The following is a 26,837-nucleotide window of genomic DNA, read 5'->3' as shown; positions in this document are numbered from 1 at the left end:
ATCACGAATACCTTTGCCTGCTAATGGATCTCTTCCATCCCGCGTTTGACACCTGCACGGCATTCCTTCCTATGAATTTATCATAATTTATATAAACCGTTCCCTGTCGGACATTTGGGGGGATTTTCATTGTTTTTTTTTCATTGTTAAAGAATGTCAGCGTGAACGTTCTTGCTGTATTCCTTTGTGTCATTTCAGGATAAATTTCTAGAAGTGGAATTGTTGGCTCAAAGGGTATGCCTGATTTTAAGACTTTTAATACTTCCCCACAGATCACCTCACAGAAAGACCCAGTGATGCATATGAGTGCGCCTTTTTTCATACCAGCAAATCTTCATTTTTAAAATCTTGGTTAACTTGACAGGTGAAAGAGGGGCATGCTTATTGCTTTTTTAAAATAACTTTTATTTTCATCAAGGTGATATGTATGTGTCATTTAAAAAGCATAGATAATAAAAGGAGTGTAATAAACCCAGCAATCCCTTGCTTTATCCCTCCCCACCTCTCCCAGTCCTGCTGCCGAGAGGCAACCCCCCAGGACTCTTTGAGCTCTTTCCCTGGCGTGTATTACTACTTCTATATTTATTTCCACATCACATGCATATACTGGCAGGTGTAAAATGGCCAGCCAATAGTCCTAGCTTTATTTATTGAGTACTCACTCTTTGCTTACTTTTTAAAAAATGCTAACTTCATCATTTGCTTAATTCTTGTATTTCCTGGGGCCACTTTGGGACTCCTCTATTTTAGTCTGTCTATTCTAGTACCAGAACCCACTATTTTAATGACTGTAGCTCACAAATACATTTGTAATATCTTAGAGTGGAAGCAAACCATCTCATTATGCTTGTGTGATATCACATTTTTATTCTTTTAGGTACGCTCATGGAAATGTTGGCTCAAATTTCAAATACTATCCAATAGTGAGTTGTATTGGGATTGTGTTTCATTTGTAGATAAATTTAGGATAAGTTGGCAGATAAATTGACCTTTTACTTTATTTATTTATTATGTTTTACCATATTGAGGCTTCTGATTCATTTTATGCAACAAGTATTTATTGAGAACCAGTTGTGTGTCAGGCGGTATTTGAGGCACTGGGGATACGTCAGGAAACAAAGCAGAGGAAGATCCCAGTCCCCCATGAAGCCAACATGAGAGTTGCTTTGAAGAGCCAAGCAGGGTAAAGGGGATTGGCCATGGGGGGTGGGGGAGGAGGGCATGAGGGGGTCAGAGTAGGCCTCATTGTCAAGGTGAGATTTGGGGGAACTGAGGGTGTGGGCCATGCAGGTGATCTGGGACAGTGGTTCTCAACCTGAGGCAATTGTGCCCCCCCAGGGGAATTTGGCATCAGCTGGAAGATGCTATTGGGATCTCATGGGTACCACCAGGCGAGGGAAGACGCTCCACATCCTACAATGCACAGAACAACCCCCACAGCAAAGAATTGTCTGGCCCCAAATGTTGATGGTGCCGAGGTTGAGAAATCCTGATCTAGGTGAAGATTTTCCAGGCAGAGGGGCACTTAGTGAAAGGTCTTAAGGCAGGAGTGAGGAGCAGTAAAACGGTGGAGAGATGCAATGGGAGGGCAGCTGGGAATGAGGTCACTGGTCGGAGGGCAGATGGGAAGAGGGTTGACAGTTTGGGTTGTGCAGGGCAGGATAAGGAATTTGACTTTACTCCATACGCCACTGTGGGATTTTGAACAGAGGAGTGCCGTGATCAAATTATGTTTTGAGAGGATCATTCTTTTCTTGCTGCCATGATACAGGACAAAGAGAGCTGGCAGGCTGTTGCAGTGAGAGATGGTGGTCTGGGCCAAGACAGTGGCAGTGACATGGAGAGAATGGGTCAGATTCCAGATAGATTTTGAAGGCAGAGCCAACAGGATTTCGTTATGGCTTAGATGGGGTGTGAGGAAAAGAAAGCTTTTGTCCGAGTAACTTGAAAGAGAATCACCCACAACTGAGATGGGAAAGGCAGTGGGTAGAACAGGTGTTGGAGGGGATTCAGTTAAGGACACACTGTATTTGAGATGTCCAACGCACATTCCACTGCAGATGTTGAATATTTGGTTGGATATATGAGTCTGGAGTTACAGAGAGAGGTGAGAGCTGGAGATGTAAATTTGGGAGTCCATCAACATGTGGTTTTTGAAGCCATAAGACTGATTGAGGCCAGTAAAGGAGTGAGTGTAGATAGAGAAGAAAAGAGGACCAAAGACTGAGACCTGGAATATTCTAACATGAAGTAGTCAGGGAGATGAGGAGGGACCAACCAAAGAGACCAAAAAGTGACCAGTGAGGTAGGAAGAAAGCAAGAGTGTGGAGTCCTAGAACCAAAGTGAAGAAGGTACCTCCTGGAGGAGCATGTGGTCACCTGTGTCGGATGCTGGTGGCAGGTCAGGTAAGATGAGGACCAAGGATTGACTAGTGGATCCACTATGTGCCCTGGCAAGAGGGGCTTTGGTGGAGTGGGGGAAACAACATTCTGATTTAAGTGGGTCTGTGAGACAATGGCAAGAGATGAGATTGCGAATGTGGGTAGCTCATGTTTTTCTGTGAAAGAGAGCAAAGAAATGGAAAGGAAAAAGAGTTGAGAGAGGTTTTTTGTTGTTGCTTGGTTTTTCTGATGGGAAAAATAACAGGATTTTTTAAAAAAATAAATTTATTTATTTATTTATATTTATTTTTGGCTGCGTTGGGTCCTCACTGCTGCGCCCGGGCTTTCTCTAGTTGCAGTGAGCAGGGGCTACTCCCCGTTGCGGTGCATGGGCCTCTCATTGCCGTGGCCTCTCCCGTTGTGGAGCACGGGCTCTAGGCACACGGGCTTCGGTAGTTGTGGCCCACGGGCTCAGTAGTTGGCGCACGGGCTCAGTTGCTCCACAGCATGCGGGATCTTCCCAGACCAGGGCTCGAACCTGTGTCCCCTGCATTGGCAGGCAGATTCTCAACCACTGTGCCACCAGGGAAGTCCATAACAGGAAAATTTTGTGTTTATGGGAATGATCCAGTAGAATGTGGAAAATTCTATAGGCTGTTTCGAAGTCCCTGAGAAAGTAAGAGAGCATTGGAGCTGGTAGAAGTGGAGGGATTAGCGCTTGGAGTACAGACACGTAACCTCTGGCAAAGCATAGAGAAGGCTAAGAAGGCAGAATAGTGGGTGCCAATATGGCGATTGGAATCTGGAAGTTCTCTGTTTCTCTCTCTCTTGCTCTCTCTACCCACCTCTCTAGTATAATTACATACTGTACCATTCACCCATTTAAAGTGTGCAGTTTAATAGCTTTCAGGGCATTCTCTGGAGGTCCACGCTGTCACTGCCGAAGGCCCGGGTTCAATCCCTAGTCTGGGAACTGAGATCCTACGAGCCTTGCAGTGTGGCCAAAAAAAAAAGAAAAGAAGTTTTCAGAATGTCCACATAGTTGTGCAACCATCAGCACAGTCAGTTCTAGAACATTTCCATCACCTCAAAAAGAAACTGTGTACATATTAGTGGTCACTCCTCATTTATTCCTCCCCAGTCCTATGCAACCACTAATCTACTTTCTGTCTCTGTAAGTTTGCCTATTCTGGACACTTCATATAAATTGAGTCGTATAGTATGTGGTCTTTTTTTTTTTTGGCTTTTTTTCTCTTAGCATAATGATTTCAAGGTTCATCCATATTGTGGCACTTCATTCCTTTTTATGGCTGAGTAATATTCCCTTGTAATGTATATACTACCTTTATTATTTTATCCTTTTATCAGTGATGGGAATTTGGATTGTTTCCACCTTTTGGCTATGATTAATGAAGCTGCTGTGTACACATTATGGGACAAGTTTTTTTGTGAATGTGTGTTTTCATTTTTGGGGGGCATAGACAGAGGAGTGGAAATCATGGGTCATTTGGTATCTCTATGCTTAACCTTTTGAGAAACTGCCAGACTGCTTTCCAAAATGGCTGTACCATTTTACATTCCCACTAGCTATGTATGGGTGTTCTCATTTTTCCACCTCCTTGCCAATTTGTTATTGTCTGTCCTTTTGATTTTAGCCATCCTAGTGGGTATGAAGTAGTATTTGATTTGCATTTAGTATTTGATTTCATTGTAGTTTTGATTTGCATTTCTCTAATGATTAATGATGTTGAGCATCTTTTCATGTGCTTATTGGTCACTTATACATCCTTGGAAAATGTCTATTCAGATCCTTTGCCCATAAATTAATTTTTTTAAATTATCAAATTGTAAGAGTTCTTTGTATATTCTGGATACAAGTTCCTTATCAGATATATGATTTACAAATATTTTATCCCATTCTGTGGGTTATCTTATCACTTTCTTGATAGTGTCATTTGCAGCACAAAAGTTTTTAATTTTTATGAAGTCCAGTTTATCTTTTTTTTTCTTTTGTTGCTGTGCTTTGGTATTGTATCTAAAAAGGCCTTGCCTAACTCAAGGTCATGAAGATTTACTCCTTTCTACTTTTTATTTATATATGTTTTTAATTTTCCCTTCTAATTAAATTGGCAAATCTTCCCAGGGCAATATTAAATAGTAGCTGGCTTCCTTTGTTCTATTCCTGACTTTAATGTTTCATTATTAATCATGATGCTATCTATGAGATAAGATTTTCAGAATTTAAAAAAACAAAGCATCTCATCTTACTAATGTTTATATGTAATCAAGGGCTTCCCCCTCCCCTGCAAATATATTTAATCTATCTATGTAGATAAACATGGTTTTTATCCTTTGACCTATTGATGCAATAAGTTATATTAATAGATATTCTAATATTGAGTCATTCTGTAATGCATTACTGGATTAATCTTAATTTGTTGGGGTACATAATTATTTTATTATACTGTTTGTTCGGTAGCCAGAAGTTTTATAATTTCCTTTGTGATTCTTTGTCTCATGAGTTATTTAGACTCTTAAGCATTTCAAAGCCATATTTTTCTATTCTGCTTTCCAATTTTACTGCATTGTAGCCAGAGATTGTGGTTTGTGTGCTATTGATTCTTTAATTTTAGTTGAGAATTGCTTTGTTTCCTGGTTAGTATATGGTCATATTTTGTTCCATTATGTTTGAAATAATACATATCCTCTAATAGTTGGGTGCAGAATTCTATTATCTATAACTATATACATTCTCTAGTTCAATCTTGTTAATTGTATTGTTTGTATCTTCTATATCTTTCAATTTTTGTCTTTTTAATTATCAATTTCAGAGTGAGATGCATTAAAATCTCCTAATATGGTTATCAATTTGTTGATTTTTTTCTTTGTAATCTTACCAACTTTTACTCTATGTATTTTTAAAAAGCTATATTATTGGGTGCATACAGGCTCAAGACTTATATTTTCCTAGTGTGTAAGAACTCTTTTAATCCCCATTGATGCTTTTTTGCCTTAAATTTGGTTTAAACTTATATTAATATTGTAAAAAACAACTTTTTCTTTGTCTTTTGTATGGTATAGCTTTATAGTATCTCTTGATTTTCAACATTTCTGAATTATGTTTTGGAAGTTTCTTATAGCAAGATTAATCTGTGTGTGTGTGTGTGTGTGTGTGTGTGTGTGTGTGTGTGTGTGTGTGGTTACTGGTGTATTTGCATTCTTTCTCTGTTTTATTTTGTGTTTTCTACTTTCCTTGCTTTTTTATTGTTTCTTTTTAAAAAATCTTTTCTGCTTTCTAAAAGGTTAATTGTACTTTCTTTTTTGCTCCCTCTATTGATTTGAAAGTTATACATTCTGTTTTTTATTCTTTCAGTGATTACCTTCAAATTTTTAACATGCATTCTTGGCTTAACACAGTATGAATTAAATAAAAGTTTCTACCTTTTTCCAAAGCAACACAATGACTGTAGAACACTTTAATTCTGATTATATTCCCATCTCATATCTTTTTTCTAATTTTGGCACCATATTGTTGACAAACTCCCCAATTTTTAAATCATTATTACTGTTATAATTATTTACAGTTAGTGATTATTTAGGTTTACAACTGTTTACCAACTTTGCTTATTGCATCTTACTCCTTTTCTCTGGGTTCCATTTCTAACTTCCCCTCATAACCCTTAAGTAGTCCTTTCAGGGAAGACCTGTGTGGAAGACCAAAGACTCTCTGGGACTTTGTTCATTTAAATACGATTTTGCCCTTAATGGTTAAACCAGGTGTAGAATTCTTGGATGATAGTTACATTTCTTTAGATCTTTGAAGACTTGGTCCATTGTTTTCTGGTGTCCACTATTCCTCAGAGAAGCTGGGAGTTAGTCTGTCAGTAATTTGTGGATAATATCTTTATCTCCAGTAGTTTTTGTGATTTTCTCTTTGTTTTGATATTCCTCTGGTTCATTCAGATATATCTACTTATATAATTTTATTTCTCCTTCTTGGAAGTTGAAACACTTATTTATTCAATCTGATGACTTTCTTAAGATCTGAAGATGTTTCAGTCATCATCTCTTCCAATAGTTCTTTTCCTTCATTTTCAATGTTAGCCTTTGAAATGCCAACCACATGTATGGGGACAGTATAGCATGGTGGTTAAGAATATGGACTCTGCAGATAGCTACATGGATCTGACTCTACTTCAGTGCATAACAGTTGAGGAGAATTATATAAACTTTTTCTCAGTTTTCTCATCTACAAGTTGGGCATAATAATATTACCAAACTCTTAGGTTGTTGTGATAATAAATGAGTTAATGTATGTAAAGTGCTTAAAATAGCACCTGGAACATGGTCATTTCTTTGTAAGTCTTAGTTATTAGTGTTCTCTGGAATGCTCCAGAGACCCTACATTGACACTAGCACATTTGCTTCAAGATCATTATTGTAAGTTTTCTAGAAGGATCTGACTTTCTTTTAGTCCCTGGGGATGCATTTCTGCCAGAGTCTCTATGGTTATTAGTATTATCTGGGACCTTCTCATTCTGTTCTCTTCCTTGTAGCCTCAGTCTCATATTTTCTATGTATGAATTTTCGGTGATTATATCAGATTTATTTCCTAGATCACTACATCTCCTGGTTTACTAATTAATCTATTATTAAACTCTTGTACTGTGTTCTTAATTTCAACCATTATATTTTTTATTTCTAGAAATTCTATGGAGACCTTTTAAATCTACATGCTTGTTTTCGTTCTTTCATTATTTTAAATCTTTCTTTTACTCACGTAATAATTTAAAACATAATTATAGTATTTTGGGGGGTTTTCCTTATTGCGTCATGGAGCGCTAGTCCTTCTGTTTGTTTATCAGCTGATTTCACTCACAGTGAATCATTTCCTTGAGCAGATTATAATTTCTGTATGATATTCTAGGGAAACAAAAAAATTATCCAAGCTAATTTAAGATTGGTGATTTCTTTCTTTCTTTCTTTTTTTTTTTTCTTTTTTTAATGGTAGCCCTGTGCTTCCTGGGTTGTAAAAATGTTGCTTCGGTACATTTCAAAAATTGTTTCTGCTGGGAGTTCCATGGATGCACCAGTTGGGACCCATTTTCCCCATTATTTCTACATGCGGGGATTCTAACACCACATCCGTAGTGTAAATTTGGATTTCATGACCATAGTGCAGGGCTGGGATTTCCTTTCTTTCTGGAAACTGCCCCCCTACAAGATCTTTTGTATTTCCCCAGACAGAGGTTGAGTGTTCCAGGCCCCATTTCACTGAGGTGAGATCCCCTCTAGAGCAAGAGCTCCATTTTAGCTCCTCTTCTTATGAGAGGTGAGAGCCAGGCTGTATCTCCTGCCCCTTGTGGACACTAACGCCCCAGCTCTGCCCTCTTCTGTCTGCTGTTCAGGGCCTCAGGGGCACCAGCTGACAGATTATCGCTCCAGTTCACACATCTCTCCATTTTTTGCACCCAAGGATTTCCCTTTTTTCCCTTAAGCCTGATTATGTATTTAATTATTTTATATTATATTTTATCCAGCATTTCCATACATTTGGAACTGGGGGTGGTGACAGTAGGGGCTGTGTGTGTCTGCCATGATCTTTTATTTAGGATTTTTACATCTAGAGTGACAAGCAAGATTAGTCTATGATTTTATTTTTGTTTCATCTTTGGCAGGTTTTGGTGCCAGGGTTATGCGTTATTCATAAAATTAATTAGGAAGTTTCTCTCCTTTCTTTATCCTCCGGAACATTTTAAATAGCATAGAAAATTTCTGTTCCTTGAAGGTTTGAAATGTTCCAGTGAAATCTGTCTGAGGACAGCGCCTCTGGGGGTGGGGATGATTGTTTTCCACACTTACTTTCTATTTAGCTTTTCTACTTCTTAAATCAGATTGTGTAACTTCTGCTTCCCTAGACTATCATACATTTAATCAAGATTTTAAAATTTATTAGCATAGAATTCCATGTGGTATTCTTATATTTTAACAGTTTTTTTTTTCCCATCTCCGGTTATATCTCTTTCTCTTTAATGTTTTTCTCTCTTTCTTTTCTTGATTAGACTTACCAGAGATTCGTATATTATATTGACCTTTTCTAAGAAACAGTTATTGAATTTATTCATCCTGCTGTTGAACTCTTAAAACTCTGTAGTTTCTTCTTTCATCTTTAATCCACTTTTAAGGTTTATTATCTTGTTCTTTTTCTAATTTTAAGTTGAATGTCCAGTTCGTTTATTACCTTTTTTCTTTTTTTTTTTTTTTTTTTTTTGCGGTATGCGGGCCTCTCCTGTTGCGGAGCATAGGCTCCGGACGCGCAGGCTCAGCAGCCATGGCTCACGGGCCCAGCCGCTCCGCGGCATGTGGGATCTTCCCGGACCAGGGCACGAACCCGTGTCTCCCGCATCGGCAGGCGGACTCTCAACCACTGCGCCACCAGGGAAGCCCTACCTTTTTTCTTTAAGAATAAAACACAGTGATAAAAATTTCCTCTGAGTACAGTCCTGGCCACATTCCATAAGTCTTGGTGTGCATAAGTTGCCATTATCATAATTTTTCATGGTCTAAAAGTGCTGTTTTTATTTTCTCTTTGATATGAGAGAGGTGTTCAGGAGAGTATTTTAAAGCTCTTTATTTTTTCTTTTGTTGTTAATTTCTAGTTAGTATTATATCTCATACATTTTTTAAAAACTACTGTATTTACATGAAATTTAAATTGATGCTGATTGTAATGCATACCACTATTTTATATGCCAATAAGCAGAAAAAAACACAAAACACTGCTAGTTAAATTCTAACATCCCATCTATTGTAAGATGTATCTTGGTTTCATCAATGTTATGAAAGAGTAAATCTTAGAATATATGAAATATGGAGTTTATCTCTTTAAAAAAATTTTTTTTAATTGAAGTATAGTTGATTTACAATGGTGTGCCAATCTCTGCTGTACAGCAGAGTGACTCAGTTATACACATACATTCTCTTTTTATATTCTTTTCCATTATGGTTTATCACAGGATACTGAGTATAGCTCCCAGTGCTATACGTTAGGACCTTGTTGTTCATCCATTCTAAATGTAATAGTTTGCCTCTACCAACCTCAAACTCCCAGTCCATCCATCTCCCTCCCCACTTCCCCCTTGGAAACCACAAGTCTCTTCTCTATGAGTCTGTTTTTTGTTTTGTAGATAGATTCATTTGTGCCATATTTTAGACTTCACATATAAGTGATATCATATATCATTCATTTTAAATTTAAGTACATTGTGGTCAGAGAATGTGATGTGTAGTATATTAGTTCCTTGCAATACATTGTAACCTGGTATGTGGTAGGTGGTCAGTTTTTATGTATGTTTACACGTTCTTGAAAATAATGTATCTTCTCTATCTGCTAGCTATAGGAATACACACACACATATTTGTATTTGCATATTCCACATATGCACACAGTCACACACATGCATATCTAAAATCAATCTTGAAACTGTGCTTTTCAAATTTTCTGTACCCTTGCTAACTTTTTTATTGGTTTGATCTTTCCATTTCTGAGTGAGACCTGTTAACATCTCCCACTCGGGTGGTAGATTTGTTAATTTTCCTTGTGATTGCCACTTTCTGCTTTATGTATTGTGAGGTTCTGTTGTTAGATGCCTCCAAGTACCTAATTGTTACACCTTCTTTTTCAGATTGTTCTTTTTCTCATTGTGTTGTGTCACTCCTTACCTCTATTAATTCCTTTTTTGCCTTGAATTCACTTTTATTTGATAATAATATCAATAATATCATGTCCGTTTTCCTTTGGTTAGTACTTCCTGACATTCCACTTTCCAGCCACTTCCAGCCTTTTTGTATTGCTTTTTTTTTTTTTTTTTTTTTTTTTTTGTTGTTGTTGTATTGCTTTTTAAAGGGTTTTACCATCAAGATTGATGGTTTTCATTTGGCTGGCAGTAGGCCAGATGAAAGCACCGGTTTCTGAAGGCAGCGGAGAACATGAGAAAGTGCACAGGCTGGGGATCCTGCGTGTGCGTGTCTATATCCTGGCTCTGCTCTCTACCAGCGCGGGTGATGCACACATTCCTTTAACCTCCAGGGCCTCAGTTACCCATGTATAAAATGTGATCATAACAATACCTAGCTCCTGCACTTGTTTGGAGGTTTAAATAAACCAATACATGTAACATGCTTAGTTTGGCATGTAGTGAGCATTGCTAAATGTTAGATGGGCTTCATCTCTTACTATTTATTGTTATCACTAATATTTTGGATTTATTTCTATCACCTTATTTGTGGCTTCTGTTTACTTTCCTTTCTTGTTTTCAGTCCAGTCAAAATTTTCTTTCTTTTTCTTTCTCTCTATTGATTTGCAAACTATAGATTTTTTCTATCATTTGAGCACCCTCAAAATGTTAACATACATTTTTTTTTTTTTTTTTTTTTGGTGGTACGCGGGCTTCTCACCTATGTGGCCTCTCCCGTTGTGGAGCACAGGCTCCGGACGCGCAGGCTCAGCGGCCACGGCTCACGGGCCCAGCCGCTCCGCGGCATGTGGGATCTTCCCGGACTGGGGCGAGAACCCGCGTCCCCCGCATTGGCAGGCGGACTCTCAACCACTGCGCCACCAGGGAAGCCCAAACATACATATTTAACTATAAATTTTTTAGCAAGTCTAACGTTATTATCTCTGTCATCCTCCAGAACAATCAAGGGTCTTTGCACATAGGGACTGCACACCAGACACTTTCTCCCTCCATCTTCCTTGTTGTTATAGTTGAGAATTTTGGGGTACCTTAATGCAAAAATAGTATTTTTAATATGTATGGTTGATAGTTAATTAAATTTGCCAACAAATTTTACCAATGTTCCTGTTTTTTAAATCCCACTCATCCTCTCTGAGTTCATTTTTCTTGCAGAAATGTATCCTTTAGTAATTCTTTTATTTTATCTGGCACACCCTCAGCTTTGGGTGTCTGAAGATGTCTTTATTTTGCCCTCATTCTTGAATAATTGAATAGAATGACCTTTATTTCCCTACAGCACCTACAAAAAATAATATTCCTCCACGGTTTTCTGGGCATCTCTGGATGCTAAGATGTCTGCTGTGGTCTAACTGTTGGTAGATAATCAGTCTTTTCTTTCCGGTAAACTTTAAGATTTACTTTTTTGGTATTCTGGAGTTTTACCAAGATGAGTGAATTTTTAAAATTTTTACCCAGATTTTAGCAGTGTGAGTACATTTTCAGTACAGAAAAAAAAACCATGTTTCTTGCATTCTGGAACATTCTCAGCCATATTCCCTCAATTTATTGCTTTTTCTACCCGTACCCCATTCTCTTCTGCAACTCTGTATTAGATGAATGAGGTGATTCTTCTCAGCAGTTGTACAGGATTCCAGAGTTTGGAAGGATCAAAATTTAATTAAACATTCTTCTACTAATGGGAATTTATATTTTTTCAACATTTTTCTATTGAAACAGTGCTGTAGCCAACATTCTAGTGGCTCCAGGGCGCATGGGCTCTGTAGTTTGCAGCATGCGGGCTTTCTAATTGAGGCACGCGAGCTCAGTAGTTGTGGTGCACGGGTTCAGTTGCCCCGCGGCATGTGGGAATCTTAGTTCCCTGACCAGGGATCAAACCCGCGTCCCCTGCATTGCAAGGCGGATTCTTTACCACTGGACCAGCAGGGAAGTCCCAGTAATAACTTTTATTGAGATTTTTTTCTGTAGTCTGATATAAGCCCATATTTCTAAATATTCTAAGAGTGACTGAGAGAACTGTATTCTGTTTGCTGAGTACAAAGCTGTGAGAGAGAGAGAGCCAGATTTTATTAGTCAAGTCTTTAATATTCTCACTTAATTTTGTTTGCATAATTTATTCATTTAAAAAGTGTTAAAACCTTTGTGACTGGCGATTTGTCAAGTCTCCTTTTGCCTTTAATCATTTGCTTTATAGACTCTGAAGCTATGTTGTGAGATGTATTGGTGCCCATCTGTGGAGGTGACTCCATGGGGCTGACCCTTGGCGTCCCCCTGAAGCTTTCGTGAACCTCCTTTGAGGCTCTTGGACTCTGCCAGGCACCCTGACCTCCCAGAGGCTGCCCTGTCACCCGTCCTGTGCCCGCTGCACTAGGCTTGCTAGAATTCCTGACTGTGCCTGCTTTCCTGCCCCATGACCTGACCAACTTTCCTCCCTGGATACAGGCTCCACCCCCCGCCACCCCACCCATTTCTATATTTATCTGATGCTTTCAAAGTAAGTTTGGAAGGAAAGAAGTTAGACAAATGGCGTTTGTTGTCATCCTTAACACGGAAGTCCCTTTCCTTCCAACAACTGCTTTTCCAGACCTGAATGTTCTTTCCTTACTCAGCTTGACCACCTTCCTTAGCCCCAGCACCCTCAGGTGTCCATCTATACATGTGTTCATGGCAGAAAGGAAGGTTTCTGACAAACATCTCAGCGCCACGTGAGTGGTCCTCCAGCTGGTCAGTAGTCCAGTGGGATTTTCACCCGGGTCCTCTATTCCTGGCTGCTTCATGAATTTCAGCTGGAGAGAGCTCAGCACCCGCTGGAGCCCCTCTCTCCTTCCCCAAGGGAGAGTCGGTCTGGCACCCCATGGTTGGACCAGCATGGCTGGACCTTCAGGAGAGAGGTGGTACCCACCTCCCAGACACAGTCCTCCCTGCCGCCTGCACAGCCCCTGCACAGTGTGTGGGGGACCCCTGCTCCTTTGGCCGATGTTTACCCAGCGCCACTCAGGCTGCCCTTGGGTGGGTGGAGCAACTCCCTCCCACAGGTCTGTTCTCCATCGCAGCTGGGTCTTTTTAAAGAGAAAATTGCACATATTTGGTGGGAGAGGTTCATACCCCTCCCCCATCCCTTACCTGCCCTGCTCCTCCTTCAGTTCTCAGCTCGCACATCCTTTTGCCCAGTCCAGAGCCACCTGCCGTGGTCCCTTGCCTCAGGACTGTCTTGGCATCACTGGGAACTCTTTGAGGGCAGTATATACAAGCTGACACATAGTGGGTGCAGTGCTCAGTGAGGGTTTGTGGAACAAATGGGAGGAGGTAAAGGTGTGTGTGTGGAGGGGATGATGAAGGCAGGGGGCAAAGAGGAGGAGATACAAAGGCAGGGGGAGGTGCTCATGAGTCAAGTTCCAGGCTCTGCCTGTTCCCAACACCCGCCTTTGCTGCACTGTTCCCAGTGGGTGCCAGCTCTGAATGCCTGTTTAAGTCACTCCGCGAAGCTCAGCTTCTCAATCTGTTTTTTATTTGCAAGGGCCAGATTCATCTTCCTTTTTTAAAAGTCAAGCTTCTGAGAAAGTCATTTAAATTCACAGTGATTCTCCTTTCAAATAGCTCGTTCGAGTGGTGTTTTTGGAGTCATGGTTCTTAGGGACTCTGCCAGGAGGGGCTGAGGGTCATGCAAAGACTCCTTGAGGGGGCACACGTTGTAGACAAGGACCAGGGCCTCCGGGGGTGGGGAGTGCCTTCAAATAGATGGGGTGTGTGTGTGCCAGGGTCCTGCAGTGCATCAACTGAAAGGTTGCTTTCTGACGTGACCCGAGGACATTGGCTCCTCTTTCCTGGGAATAAGGATAGCTGGTTATGCTAAGCTCAGCGGCCACTACAGATGTTTGTGTGCATTGAGATTAGAGTTTGCAACACCCAACCTTCAGATATTCTAGATGGTTAAAAAGCATGTATATACTGCCTCGGAAAAATGTCCAAAATGTATTGTTAAATTAAAAAGCAGACTTTGAACAATATGTACTTATATACCATTTATGGCTTAAAAATACGTGCATGTAAAAAAAAGCCACAACTGTATATTCTCTATTTACATAGTTGTAAATACATAGCTAGAAAGAAGTCTGGAAGGAATTATGCCAAATTATCCCAGCGTGGAGTGGATTGGATTGGGGTGACTTTCAAAGGGATCTTTAATTGTACTGTTTAAAGTTTTTTCCTATGAGAATATATTCCTGTGTGTATGTGTCATTTTAAGAGATGTATGGATTTAGAATTGAGATTCTATATGGTTTACCTTGAGCTTCTGGGATTTTCATTTTTATATCTTTGAGTGATGGTGTTGAATGGCTTACTCAAAGTTTATTGGACATCCCCAAAGTTTACTTGACTGCTGATTTATAAGTGAATTATATTTGCACTTCAGGTCAGAGGTCAGCAGACTTTTTCTTAAAGGGCCAGATAGCAAATATTTTAGGCTCTGTGGGCCGAAAGGTCTCTGCTGAAACCGTTCAACTCTGCAATCGTAACATGAAGCAGCCATAGATAATAGGAAAACAAATGAGCATGTCTGTGTCCCAGTAAAACTTTATTTATGGAAACAGGTTGCCAGTGGGTTTTGGCCTGTGAGCCGTAGTTGGCTGACTCTTAGGGGTTTAAGACACAGATGGGTATGAAAGTAGAGAAAAATGTCAAATGGAAATATTTTAGGAATCTAATCAGAACCATCATATCGAAAGAATTGTTTGGGGATCTGCAAAACTGAAGGAAAAAGATAAAAGCATTGCTTTTCTTAAGCACTGTCCTACAGCCTCTTCCAGGGTGAAGCTAGGCTGCCAGAGCCCAGGAAGGAGAGGCAGGACTTCTCCTCTGTGGCTCTGGGAGAAGCAGGCCCTCTGAGAGGTGCTTCCCGAACCTGTGCTGCTCTGGGAGGGACCTGAACTTGCACACGGTTGCACTCAGTAAGCTTTGTTTGCCTGAAGAGGACTCTGAGTGGCCTACCCAGCCCTGGGGAGGTGGTGGACAGGGTCAGATTGGGGCAGATGAGCCCCTGGACCACCCTCAGCCCTCCTGGCTGGAGCGTCAGAGCCCCTCTGCCTCACCCGGCTTTCTCCCGGGCCAGGGGGCTGAGGTTAAGCACCATAGGCTGCAGGACAGGAAGGACCTATTAGCGCCCAGATACATAGGCCACGTTAATTAGACACGTGGCTTAAAATGGAGCACTTGTTTCTGGGACTGAGCACCTCACACCCCATGGGACCCAAGAGTATGTGGGTCTCCTCTCCTTCATGGTAAGTGAGCACGTGTATGTGTGTGTGTCCCCGCACATACACATGCAGACGCCTGCATAGGGATGTGGCTGGGAAACAATCTCTTAACAGGCGAGCACTTCAGCATCCCCTCCTCCCAGCCTCATAAGGAGAATTCTGTCTTCCTGGTGTTTCCCATGCCTTTGTGTAGCCAGGGTAATGAGAAGAAGAAAGATACCATTGGTCCTGGAGGAAGAGGGAACAGGGTTACCCAGGAAATTGCAGAGTTACCACAACAAAGAAAAGAAGGGAGTAGAAGGTGAGAGGGGCTGGGTGGGCTATGGAGCTCAGAGCTGGGTGTGAGGAGAGAAGGGGTTGGGGCATTTGGGCAGAGGCAGGAGAGGGACAGGGACAGCTGGTGTGCATACACGCAAGATACCGAAGCAGGATGGGGACAGAGGGCTCTAACAGGCAGCTGGGCGTTACCAATGGGATCCCTTTGTTATTTTAGTGAGCTTTGGGGATAGATTTAATTAGAGGTTGGTTGTAAAGTGGGTATTTTTTTTAATAAATTTATTTATTTTGGCTGTGTTAGGTCTTTGTTGCTGCACGCGGGCTTTCTCTAGTTGCAGCGAGTGGGGGTTATTCTTCATTGCGGTGCGCAGGCTTCTCATTGCAGTGGCTTCTCTTGTTGCACAGCACGGGCTCTAGGTGTGCAGGCTCAGTAGTTCTGGCTCGTGGGCTCTAGAGCACAGGCTCAGTAGTTGTGGCACATGGGCTTAGTTGCTCCACGGCATGTGGGATCTTCCCGGACCAGGGCTCGAACCCGTGTCCCCTGCGTTGGCAGGCAGATTCTTAACCACTGCACCACCAGGGAAGTCCCTAAGTGGGTATTTTAAAAATTCAATTTATTTAAACTAAAAAAAGAAAAGCCCCACAAAACAGTTCACTGTTTCTCCCACCCCCCACCCCCTGCCTCTGGCAACCACCAATCTGTTATCTGTACTTGTGATTTTACTTTTTTTTTTTAACATCTTTATTAGAGTATAATTGCTTTACAATGGTGTGTTAGTTTCTGCTTTACAACAAAGTGAATCAGCTATACATAGACATCTGTTCCCATATCTCTTCCCTCTTGCGTCTCCCTCCCTCCCACCCTCCCTATCCCACCCCTCTAGGTGGTCACAAATCACCTAGCTGATCTCCCTGTGCCATGCAGCTCCTTCCCACTAGCTATCCACCCTACGTTTGGTAGTGTATATGTCCATGCTACTCTATCACTTCGTCACAGCTTACCCTTCCCTGTGATTTTACTTTTGTTGCTTTAGCTTTCAGTGTCAGATTCAAAAAATCATTGCCAAGACCAATGTCAAGGAGCTGACAACTTATGTTTTCTTCTAGTTTTATGGCTTTAGGTCTTATGGTCTTTAATCCATTTTGAGTTAATTTTTGTATATGATGTAAGATAGTGGTTCAGTTTCATTTTTTTGACATGTGGCTGTCTGGTTTTCTCAACACCATTTACTGAAGAGACTCTCCTTTCCCCATTATATATTCTTGGCTTCTTTGTAATAAATTAATTGACCAAGTATGCATGGGTTTATTTCTGGGCTCTCTATTCTGTTCCATTTATCCATGTATCTGTTCTTCTGGCAACCCCACACTGTTTTAATTACTATAGCTTTGTAATATAGCTTGAAATCAGGGATTATGGTGCCTCCAGCTTTTCTCTGCTTTCTTAAGATTGCTTTGTCTATTTGTTGTCTTTTATGGTGCCATACAAATTTTAGGATTATTCTATTTCTGTGAAAAAGTGTCATTGGGATTTTAATAGGGATTGCCTGGAATCTGTAGATTGCTTTGGGTAGTATTCTAACAATATTAATTCTTCCAGTACGTGAACATGGTATATCTTTCCATTTTTCCCTGTCTTTTTCAATTTCTTTCATTAGTATCTTACAAGTTTTCAATATACAGGTCTTTCACCTCTTTGATGAAATTTATTCTTATTCTATTTTTGATGTATTTGTATAGGATTGTTTTCCTTAATTTCTCTTTCTGATTGTTCATTATTAGTGTATAGAAATGCAACAGATTTTTGCATGTTGATTTTGTATTCTGCAACTCTGCTGAACTTGTTTATTAGTCCCAACAGTTTTTTGTTGGGGTCTTTAGGGTTTTCTATGTAATATGTCATCTGTAAATAGTGACAGTTTTACTTCTTCCTTTCCAGTTTGGATGCCTTTTATTTATTTATTTTTCTTGCCTAATTGCTGTGGCTAGGACTTAATACTATGTTGAATAAAAGTAGCGAGAATGGGCATCCTTGTCTTTTTCCTGATCTTAGAGGAAAAGCTTTCAGCTTTTCACCATTAAGTATGATGTTAGCTGTGAACTTGTCATATATGGCCTTTATTATGTTGAGGTATGTTCCCTCTATACTCACTTTGTTGAATGTTTTTGTCATAAATGGATGCTGAATTTTGTCAAATGCTTTTTCATCTATTGAGATGATCATATGATTTTTATCCTTAATTTTGTTAATGTGGTATATCACACTAATTTGCAGACGTTGAAACATCTTTGCATCCCTGGAATAAACCCTATTTGATTATGGTATATGATTCTTTTAATGTATTGTTGAATTTGGTATGCTAATGTTTTGTTGAGGATATTTGCATCTATGTTCATCAGAAATATTGGCCTGTAGTTTTTTTTTTTTTTCTTGTGGCATCCGTGTCTGGTTTTTGTATCAGGGTAATGCTGGCCTTGTAAAATGAGTTTGGAAGAGTTCCTTCCTCTTCTGTCTTTTGGAAGAGTTTGAGAAGGATTGGTATTAATTCTTCTTTGAATGTTTGGTAGAATTCACCAGTGAGGGTGTCTTGTCCTGGACTCTTGTTTGTCAGGAAGTTTTTGATTACTGATTCAATCTCCTTACTAATAATTAGTCTGTTCAGGTTTTCTATTTCATCATGATTCAGTCTTGATAGGTTGTATATTTCTAGAAATTTATCCATTTTTTTCCTATGTTGTCAAATTTATTGATGTGTAATTGTTCATAATAGTCTCTTCTGACCCTTTGTATTTCGGTGGTATCAGTTGAAATGTTTCCTCTTTCATTTCTGATTTTATTTATTTGAGCCTTCTCTCTTTTTTTCTTGGTAAATCTAGCTAAAGGTTTGTCAATTTTGTTTATCTTTTCAAAGAACTAGCTCTTAGTTTCACTGATCTTTTCTATTGTCTTTTTAGTGTCTATTTCATTTATTTCTGCTCTAATCTTTCCTATTTCCTTCCTTCTACTAATTTTGCGTTTCATTTGTTCTTTTTCTAGTTCCTTGAGGTGTGAAGTTAGGTTGCTTATTTGAGACTTTTCTTTATTCTTGAGTAGGCATTTATTGCTGTGAACTTCCCTCTTAGAACTGTTTTTGGGCATCCCATAAATTTTGATATGTTACATTTCCATTTTCATTTGTCTCAAGTATTTTTTATTTCTTTTTGATGTTTTTCTTTGACCCTTTGGTTGTTCAGTAGCATGTTGTTTAATCTTCACACATTTGTGAATTTTTCAGTTTTCTTCATGTAATGAATTTCTATTTTCATACCATGATGGTGAGAAAAGATACTTGATATGATTTTAATCCTCTCTCTTTTTTTTTTTTTTTTTTTTTTTTTTTGCGGTACGCAGGCCTCTCACTGTTGTGGCCTCTCTCATTGCAGAGCACAGGCTCCGGATGCACAGGTTCAGCGGCCATGGCTCACAGGCCCAGCTGCTCCGTGGCATGTGGGGTCCTCCCGGACCAGGGCACGAACCCTTGTCCCTTGCATCAGCAGGCAGACTCTCAACCACTGCGCCACCAGGGAAGCCCCCCTCTTATTTTTATTAAGACTTGTTTTGTGGCCCAACATATGATCTATCTTGGAAAATGTTGCATAAGCACTTGAGAAGAATGTGTAATCTATTGCTTTTGGATGGAATGTTCTGTAAGCATACTTCACAAAGTCCATATAATCTAATGTGTCATTTAAGGCCAACGGTTTCCTTATTGATTTTCTGTCTGGATGATCTATCTGTTGTCGAAAGTAGGGTGTTGAAGTCCCCTACTATTATTGTATTGCTGTCTACTTCTCTCTTTAGGTCTGTTAATATTTGCTTTATATATTTAGCTGCTTCCATTAATATTTACAAATGTTACGTCTCTTGTTTGATTGACCCCTTTGTCTGTAATGCCCTTCTTTGTCTCTTACTACCGTCTTTGTTTTAAAGTCTATTTTGTCTGATATAAGTATAGCTACTCCAGCTTTCTTTTGTTTTCCATATGTATGGAATATCTTTTTCCACCTGTCACTTTCAGTCTGTGTGTGTTCTTACATCTAAAGTGAGTCTCTTGTAGGCAACATAGGGTCTTGTTTTTTTTAATCTACCACCTTTCTATGATCGGAGAATTTGGTCCATCTACATTTAAAGCAATTATTGATAGATATGTGCTTATTAATCGTTTTCTGGCTGTTTTTATAGCTCCTCTCTGCTCCTATCTTCTCTTGCTTTCTTCATTTGTGATTTGATGTCTTTCTTTACAGGTATGCTTATATTCCTTTCTCTTTCTCTTTGTGTATTTACTATAGGTTTTTGCTTTGTGGTTACCATGAGGCTTACACATAACAACTTATATCTATAACAGTCTATTTTAAGTTAATAACAACTTAATTTTGATCCCATTGTAAAACTCAACATTATTACCCCCCCCATCCCCCATGTTTTATGTTTTGATGTCACATTTTACATCTTTTTATCTGGTGTATCCCTTACCAAATTGTTGTAATCATAGTTATTTTTACTACTCTTGTCTTTTACCCTTCATACTATCTTCGTAAGTGATTAAAGTGGGTATTTTTCTGAAAGGGCCCTCAGGCATGCCAAAGCCAGCCTCATGAGCTAGGCCATATGTGGTCACAGGTGTGTGTGTGTGCACTCCTAGGTTTGTACATACCGAGGCTAGACCACATAGGTGCAGCCAACATCGTTCAGCCTTGAAGAGTAGGGTTTGTAGAAGGAGGGTGAACGGTGCATTCATTTTATCTGGCAGACAAAAGTCAGCCCCATGTGGTTGTTGCCCAGAGACCCTTTTCCTGGGTCTGGGCCTGGTTGTGGCAAGGACAGAGGGAAAAACAGCGTTGGAGAAAAAGCCTTAATGCAGTGCCCAAGCGGAATTTCCTCCCCTGCTGAAAGTTAGATCCAATTCACACCCTCGCACAGCCTGAAGGCTGGTGCTGACTCTGTTTGGTAACATCACAGCAAACGGCCTCCTTGTCTCTATTTTGGTTCTTGCCACTGCTGCTTCTCTCCGCACCTTTCAAGAAGCATTCCTTCCTTCTGGAAGGCTGGGGTGCCAAGCTCCCCCTGCTCCTTCCCATTTTGGTAAATTAAGGGACAGATTGTGCCAAATTGTTCTCGTCTCTTTCACGAGCTTATTCGTAACCACCTTATTTTCTTTTCCTCCATTGAGTGAACACATTAAAACTAAAATTAAATCATCACCCGAAGCACAGACAACGATCCCCTTCATAATTACATCCTCTTAATTGGCATCTGAGGACCCAGCTTATTTTTATGCATGCTGGAAAATGTCTCAGGCACATTTAATTTTTTTAGGTTTAAAGGTCAACAAGAATATCTTACCTTAATTTGACAAGTGTGCAAGAAATAACGCAAGGCTGGTTTATGTTCAGGTAACGCACAAAGAAATCCATAAATCAAGCTGGGGGAGTATTAGATGATGCCATATCGGAACCATCTGCCTTCGATCTGAGAAGAATCGATACCACAGAGAAAGCACCAAAGGTGTAGTGATTTATGCCTTTGTGTCGGGGGAGAAATATTGGCCATTTTTAGAGTTACTTCATATCATCCTAAAACAACAGGACCTGAGGGAAAGAATGAGAGTGACCATAAGCCTGCACATGTCAGAGAACAAATCTGACGCTTGGTTTTAATTGGCTCTGCTTGAGAAAGGATGATTCTGAGGTCCCTTCATGCCCACCACTCTGCGCCCTCTGCTATTGTATGCAGGAAGGCTGCCATGAGTGCTGAGTCATGCCCAGAGACGGTGTGGAGGGGAATTAACTAAACTGCATCTGAGTGATTGTTGTCAGGGGATAGGTCGAGGCTTAGAGCTTGGGGACCCTGGGTTTTCCATGCTAGGCATGCTGCTTAGACCCCTGCCTTCCTTTTGAGAACCTTCACTGGTCTTCATCATGGGGTGGGAGGACACACAGCCTCGGGGAACTCCACCCTCCACCGTGCTGGGTGTTGGGGCTTGGTCCTAACCAAGAGGGGAAGAGGTGCTGTGGCTTTGTGAGGAGGGAAAGAAAGTCTGAGCGATTAGGGCTTGGAAAACAAGTGGCGTTGTTTCACCACCTTCCCCAGCGGTGGTGGTCGACAGCAGCACTTCTCCAGGGAGATGGGAGGAAGACGGACAGGCAGGTGTGAAGCTCAGGCAGGTGTATCAGTATCTGGGGAGGGAGAGGAGGATTTGAAATGCTTGAAAAAGCATATTTCCTAATTCGAGAGGTGTTTTGTGGGGAGGGTTCAAAGTATAAAATTATATTTTCATAATCATAAATTTATAAAAGTTATGATTTTATAAATTCATAAAACTATAATTTTCATAAACTATAGAAAGGAAAGCTTTTCACAATTATTCTGGTGGGTGGAGCTCTGCAGAATTTCGAACAAAAGAGATTTTGCTCTGTGACACTTGTGTAATATTGTGGACTGTCATAGTGTGCTTATGTTGCCATGTGGTTCCCATTACATGTCATAAACAGAAGCGTTTTCTGTTTTAAAGTGAGGATATGCTTTGAGGAAAAGTTTGGTTTTTGTATTTACTAGAGAGTAGCACAGAAAAGGGACTGTGAGCTTGTTACATCTTCAGTTTTATCCTTTCCAAGAGCTGAAGTTGGTCCTAACACTACACAAGCTGGAAATCAAAGTAAGATCATTTCCATCACCACAGGCGCCAGTACATTGTGCTCACGACTTTCTGTGTGAAACAAACCCGCAGCCGCATTCCTGCTTCTTGGAGCCTGGGTGAGGATGGATGCCGGGCCTGCCCCACTACCCTCTGGCTGTTGGCCATGGAAGTCCCACTGCCATCTGCAAATCAAGCTGAGCGTCAGGATTCAGGTTTTTACTTTCTTTGTCCCTTTCGAGGTAGCTGACGATGATGACACATGAGGCTGATATCAAGGGTAGATTTCTGTCTCTTGCAAAGATGGGGTCACCTTCCTTGAGGCGTTGGAAAATATGGGCTGTCAATGCCAAACCACCCTCATATCTTAAAATATGTTGGACCAAGATCACATGAAATGTATTCTAAAACCCGTGGGTCTAATTTTTTTTTTTTCCTGCAAAACATCATTCTCTACTTCACATGAAAGAAACTAGCATCATCAGGATCTTGTCACCAGTCTGTGCAAAACTCTTGCAATCCTAAAGGATACAGATTCTCACCTTACTGGAAATTCCCATGAAAACTACATTGACGGCAGCCAGACCTTGCCTTAGTGAAGCAACTGAGAACATAGCCCCGAGGAATTCATTAGGAGGGTGGCAGGCTAAAAGTTTTGCAAAAGGTCAGATCTATTATTTGGCTATTAGCTGTGATGAATGGGTGATAAAGGAAACCATGCATAGCTACCTAGGTGTGTGTGATCCATGGCTCAGGAGGTGATCAGAGAGGAAATGCTGTTTTCCTAAGCCTTGGAGACGACCAATAGAGTTGATTATGTCTCTGAACTGGAGTCAAATTTCTTCGAAGTAAATGAGCTGAATTGGAAAATAATATTAGATTTCCATTAAGGGTGTTTTTGCAATGCCAAATTCAAGACAAGGACTCTGTGTGTGTGTGTGTGTGTATGTGTGTGTGTGAATACAAGGGAAAACCTCACAAATATTTTCAGAATATACTCCATCATTCCCTGCCAAGCTTCAGCATTTGCCAGTTGTGTTTTTAGAAGACTTCAACCTTGCTAGTAAAATAATTATGTAAAAACAAACAAAAAAACCAAAACACCTCACAACAACCAAAAACACCCACCCAAACCCAATGCATTGGATGCCGTGCTGTTCTCTTAATTCTCTGAATTTGGATTGCAGACTGGGTTCTCTTGGTCTGAACTGAAATTGTCAAAAATGCTTGGTGAGTAAACAGGCTGAAGGTAGACTGTTACCATGTTTTTTTTTTTTTTTTTTTTTGCAGTACGCAGGCCTCTCACTGTCGTGGCCTCTCCCGTTGCGGAGCACAGGCTCCGGACGCGCAGGCTCAGCGGCCATGGCTCACGGGCCCAGCCGCTCCGCGGCATGTGGGATCTTCCCGAACCGGGGCACGAACCCGTGTCCCTTGCATCGGCAGGCGGACTCTCAACCACTGCGCCACCAGGGAAGCCCCTGTTACCATGTTTTTAATCATCAGGGAAAAGACCAACTGCATCAGACTTTCGAAACTGATCATTCTGAAGTGTTTGGCATACTCAGCAGACATGATTGAAATAGTTTTGCAAAAAACACCGTACTTTGAAAGAAATACCAACCCCACTGCTCCTCATGACACATGCAGTCGAGGTAGCCCAAGGCCAGTGCTGGGGGCAGAGGCATAGTGCTTGGAACGCCTGCTCATTTTCCCTTCTTGATGAAGTGCTCAAGGGCCAGTTTCATGGAAGCCCCTTCCAGGAGCATCACATTTTTCTGTGGGTCTTCCTATTAGCCTGAGTCCCTGAGACATTTCTCAGGGACTTCCCCTGAGAAAGCTTCCCCGTTGGAAGCGTCCACAACTCCCATTTCCTGCTGTCATTCAGGCTTTGCTAGAGGGAGTTGTTTCTCCAGGTCCAGGTTGATGGATTTGCCTGAGGAGAGGAACACTTTGGGGAGCCCTGTTCATCTTCCCCCAAAGCAGCCGCTAACATGGTGGAGCACTCCCTGTGTGCCAGGCACTTCCCATTTAGTCCTTATAACAACTTTGGGAGGTAACCATTATTACCCCCATTTTGCAGATGAGAAAACCAAGGCACATAGGGCTTAAGTCACTTGCTCAGGGCTACACAGTTGGTAAGTGATGGAGCTGGGATTTGGACCCAAGCAGCCTGGCCACCCCAGCACCCTCCTTCCAGTCATCACTATGTGTCTCATTATCTCATTTCCATTTCATTCACATATACCAGGTAACTGAGGTTCCTGCACTTCTAGGTATGAAAACCAGCTGGGAGGGCCAGACTTGACATAAAGAGTAACTTACAGTTTTCTCAGGATCCAGAATATTTACATGAGAAAAGCTCAGCAAGTGGACCTGAGATACACATCGATATCAGAGCATCAAAGTAAAAACATATAATTTTCAACATCACAATAAGAGTGCCGATTCTCATGAGAATGGCAGATGCAGATTTTCATGTTATAGCTGAAATTGCTCACCTGGATTATTATGGTTGCCTGTTCCCTGACCCGCCTGCTTCTGCCCTTGCCTATCTACATGACCAGAGGGGTCCTGCTGAAATCCAAGTCATAATATCCTTCTACTGTCCCCCATTTCACTCAGAGTCAAAGCTAACATCCTTTCAACAGCCCACATGATTGGCCCCTCATTACTTCTTTTACCTTATCTCATTTCATCTTCCTTATGTTCACTTCTTTGCAACATACTGGGAGTCAGGAATGCTCCCACTACAGGGCCTTTGCACAGACTGTTCCCTAGATATCCACATGGTTCAAATGTCACTTCTCAATGAGGCCTCCTCCCACATGCTTAGGTCTTGAGACTGCCTCTAGCCTCCAGCTCTCCCATCCCTATCACCCAGCTGTTATTCTTTTCCCCATAGCGTTTATCACCCTCTAGTGTTATGTATAATTTACTCATTTATCATGTTTGTAGCACTATCTCTCTCCTGGTTGGAATATAATTCTACAAGGGCAGGATCTTTGTTTGTTTTGTTCACCAATAGATCCTAATTGCCTAGAACAGTGCCAGGCACATAGTAGGTGCTCATTAAATATTTAACACATGTGGTTACCTCTAGGGGGGAGGGAGGGGTTAAGTAGTAGGAAGGGGTACAAAAGAGACTCCAAATATTGGTAATTGTTTTATTCTTTAAGCTAAGGGTAAGTGCACTGGTTGTTCTTTATATTATTTTAATATTTTTTTGTCTATCTGAAATGTTTCACAATGAATTTTAAAGAATCAAACTGGGAGGGACTTCCCTGGTGGCACAGTGATTAAGAATCCACCTGCCAAAGAAGGGGACACGGGTTTGAGCCCTGGTCGGGGAAGATCCCACATGCCGCGGAGCAACTAAGCCTGTGCACCACAACTACTGAGCCTGCGCTCTGGAGCCCGGGAGCCGCAGCTACTGAAGCCTGTGAGCCTAGAGCCCGTGCTCTGCCACAAGAGAAGCCACCGCAATGAGAAGCCTGTGCACCAAAACAAAGAGTAGCCCCTGCTCGCCGCAACTAGAGAAAGCCCGCGTGCAGCAGCGAAGACCCAACGCGGCCCCCAAATAAATAAATAAATAAATTTATTTTTAAAAAAAATCAAATTGGGTCAAAAAGTAAGATTTATATATGGTTTGTATCAGTAGGACAGTCCCCTTCCCCACCCAAATGTATTGGCTCACTTTTGTGTACTATTCTGTGTCAGTGGCTGAAAGTGCAGGTCCTTAGGCAGTTGCGTTTGTAACCAGGAAATGTGGGGGGACAGTAAGAGAAAGTGGGGCGAGGGCTCTGACCGTCAGGGCAGCTTGGCTTGGAGGGTGAATGAAATGAAGGGATCCCTGAGCTGACTTGCAGAGCTGACCGTCGAAACCTGTTGAGAACAGATGAGGAACAAGAGCGCAGCTGCCCTGGGTCAGCTTCCGAGGACAGGATGCTGGGGGCAGGGTGGGGGGGGGGACGGTGAGGGATGTGTCTGACGGCCCTTGACAGAAGGGCTCGCATCCCTTCTGTTTGTCAGAGAAGAGACAGAAGAGAAATGACATTTCCTGAGCCACGAGGAAGGTGGAAAGGGCTCAGCTTGGGGACCTGGTAGAAAGCTCAGATGGGAGCTCCTCTGGGTAGAGACTGACCTGAGCAGGACAGAACTCAGATCTCAGCTCCGTGGCTTCCTGTGGCCCCATAAGATCCCCGAATCCACAAAAGGAGAGCCAGTTGCTGAGAGCCAGTTTTGGCTGTGTGGATGCCCTGGCCCAGCGCAGGGCCAGTGGTCTGCAGGTGAGGTGAGCTGGTCATGGCCGGGAGGACACATCTTGTCCCCATGCGTGCCGGGCAGCTTCCCAGATGTCGATCAATGCTTCTGGCGAGAACAGTTCCTTCAGAGGAGCGCCATTGATCAGACCAGATGGAAAACAAGTGGCGGCGATCGGGACAAGTGAATATTCATTTGGCAGTGTTAGAGGGCACGTGGAGATTATGCTTGCGGTG

The 26,837-nt window shown here is 41.4% G+C and overlaps 1 protein-coding gene across 2 annotated transcripts in view; it reads left to right on the top strand.

Moving 5' to 3' along the window:
• CHST8 (carbohydrate sulfotransferase 8) overlaps window positions 1–26,837 on the top strand; it is a 124,316-nt gene that overhangs the window by 15,834 nt on the left and 81,645 nt on the right. Inside the window, exon 2 of one of the 2 annotated variants that reach the window (XM_067018459.1) lies at window positions 21,101–21,212. The exons of the other annotated variant lie outside the window; for it this stretch is intronic. The gene's annotated coding sequence lies outside the window, so the exon portion shown is untranslated. The remainder of the gene's footprint in view (window positions 1–21,100; window positions 21,213–26,837) is intronic. 2 annotated transcript variants of the gene reach the window in all.

The sequence above is a fragment of the Kogia breviceps genome, chromosome 18 (assembly GCF_026419965.1).
Source record: "Kogia breviceps isolate mKogBre1 chromosome 18, mKogBre1 haplotype 1, whole genome shotgun sequence".
In the NCBI taxonomy this organism is placed as follows: Eukaryota; Metazoa; Chordata; class Mammalia; order Artiodactyla; family Physeteridae; genus Kogia; species Kogia breviceps.
This window is presented reverse-complemented; position numbering and strand designations above follow the sequence as displayed.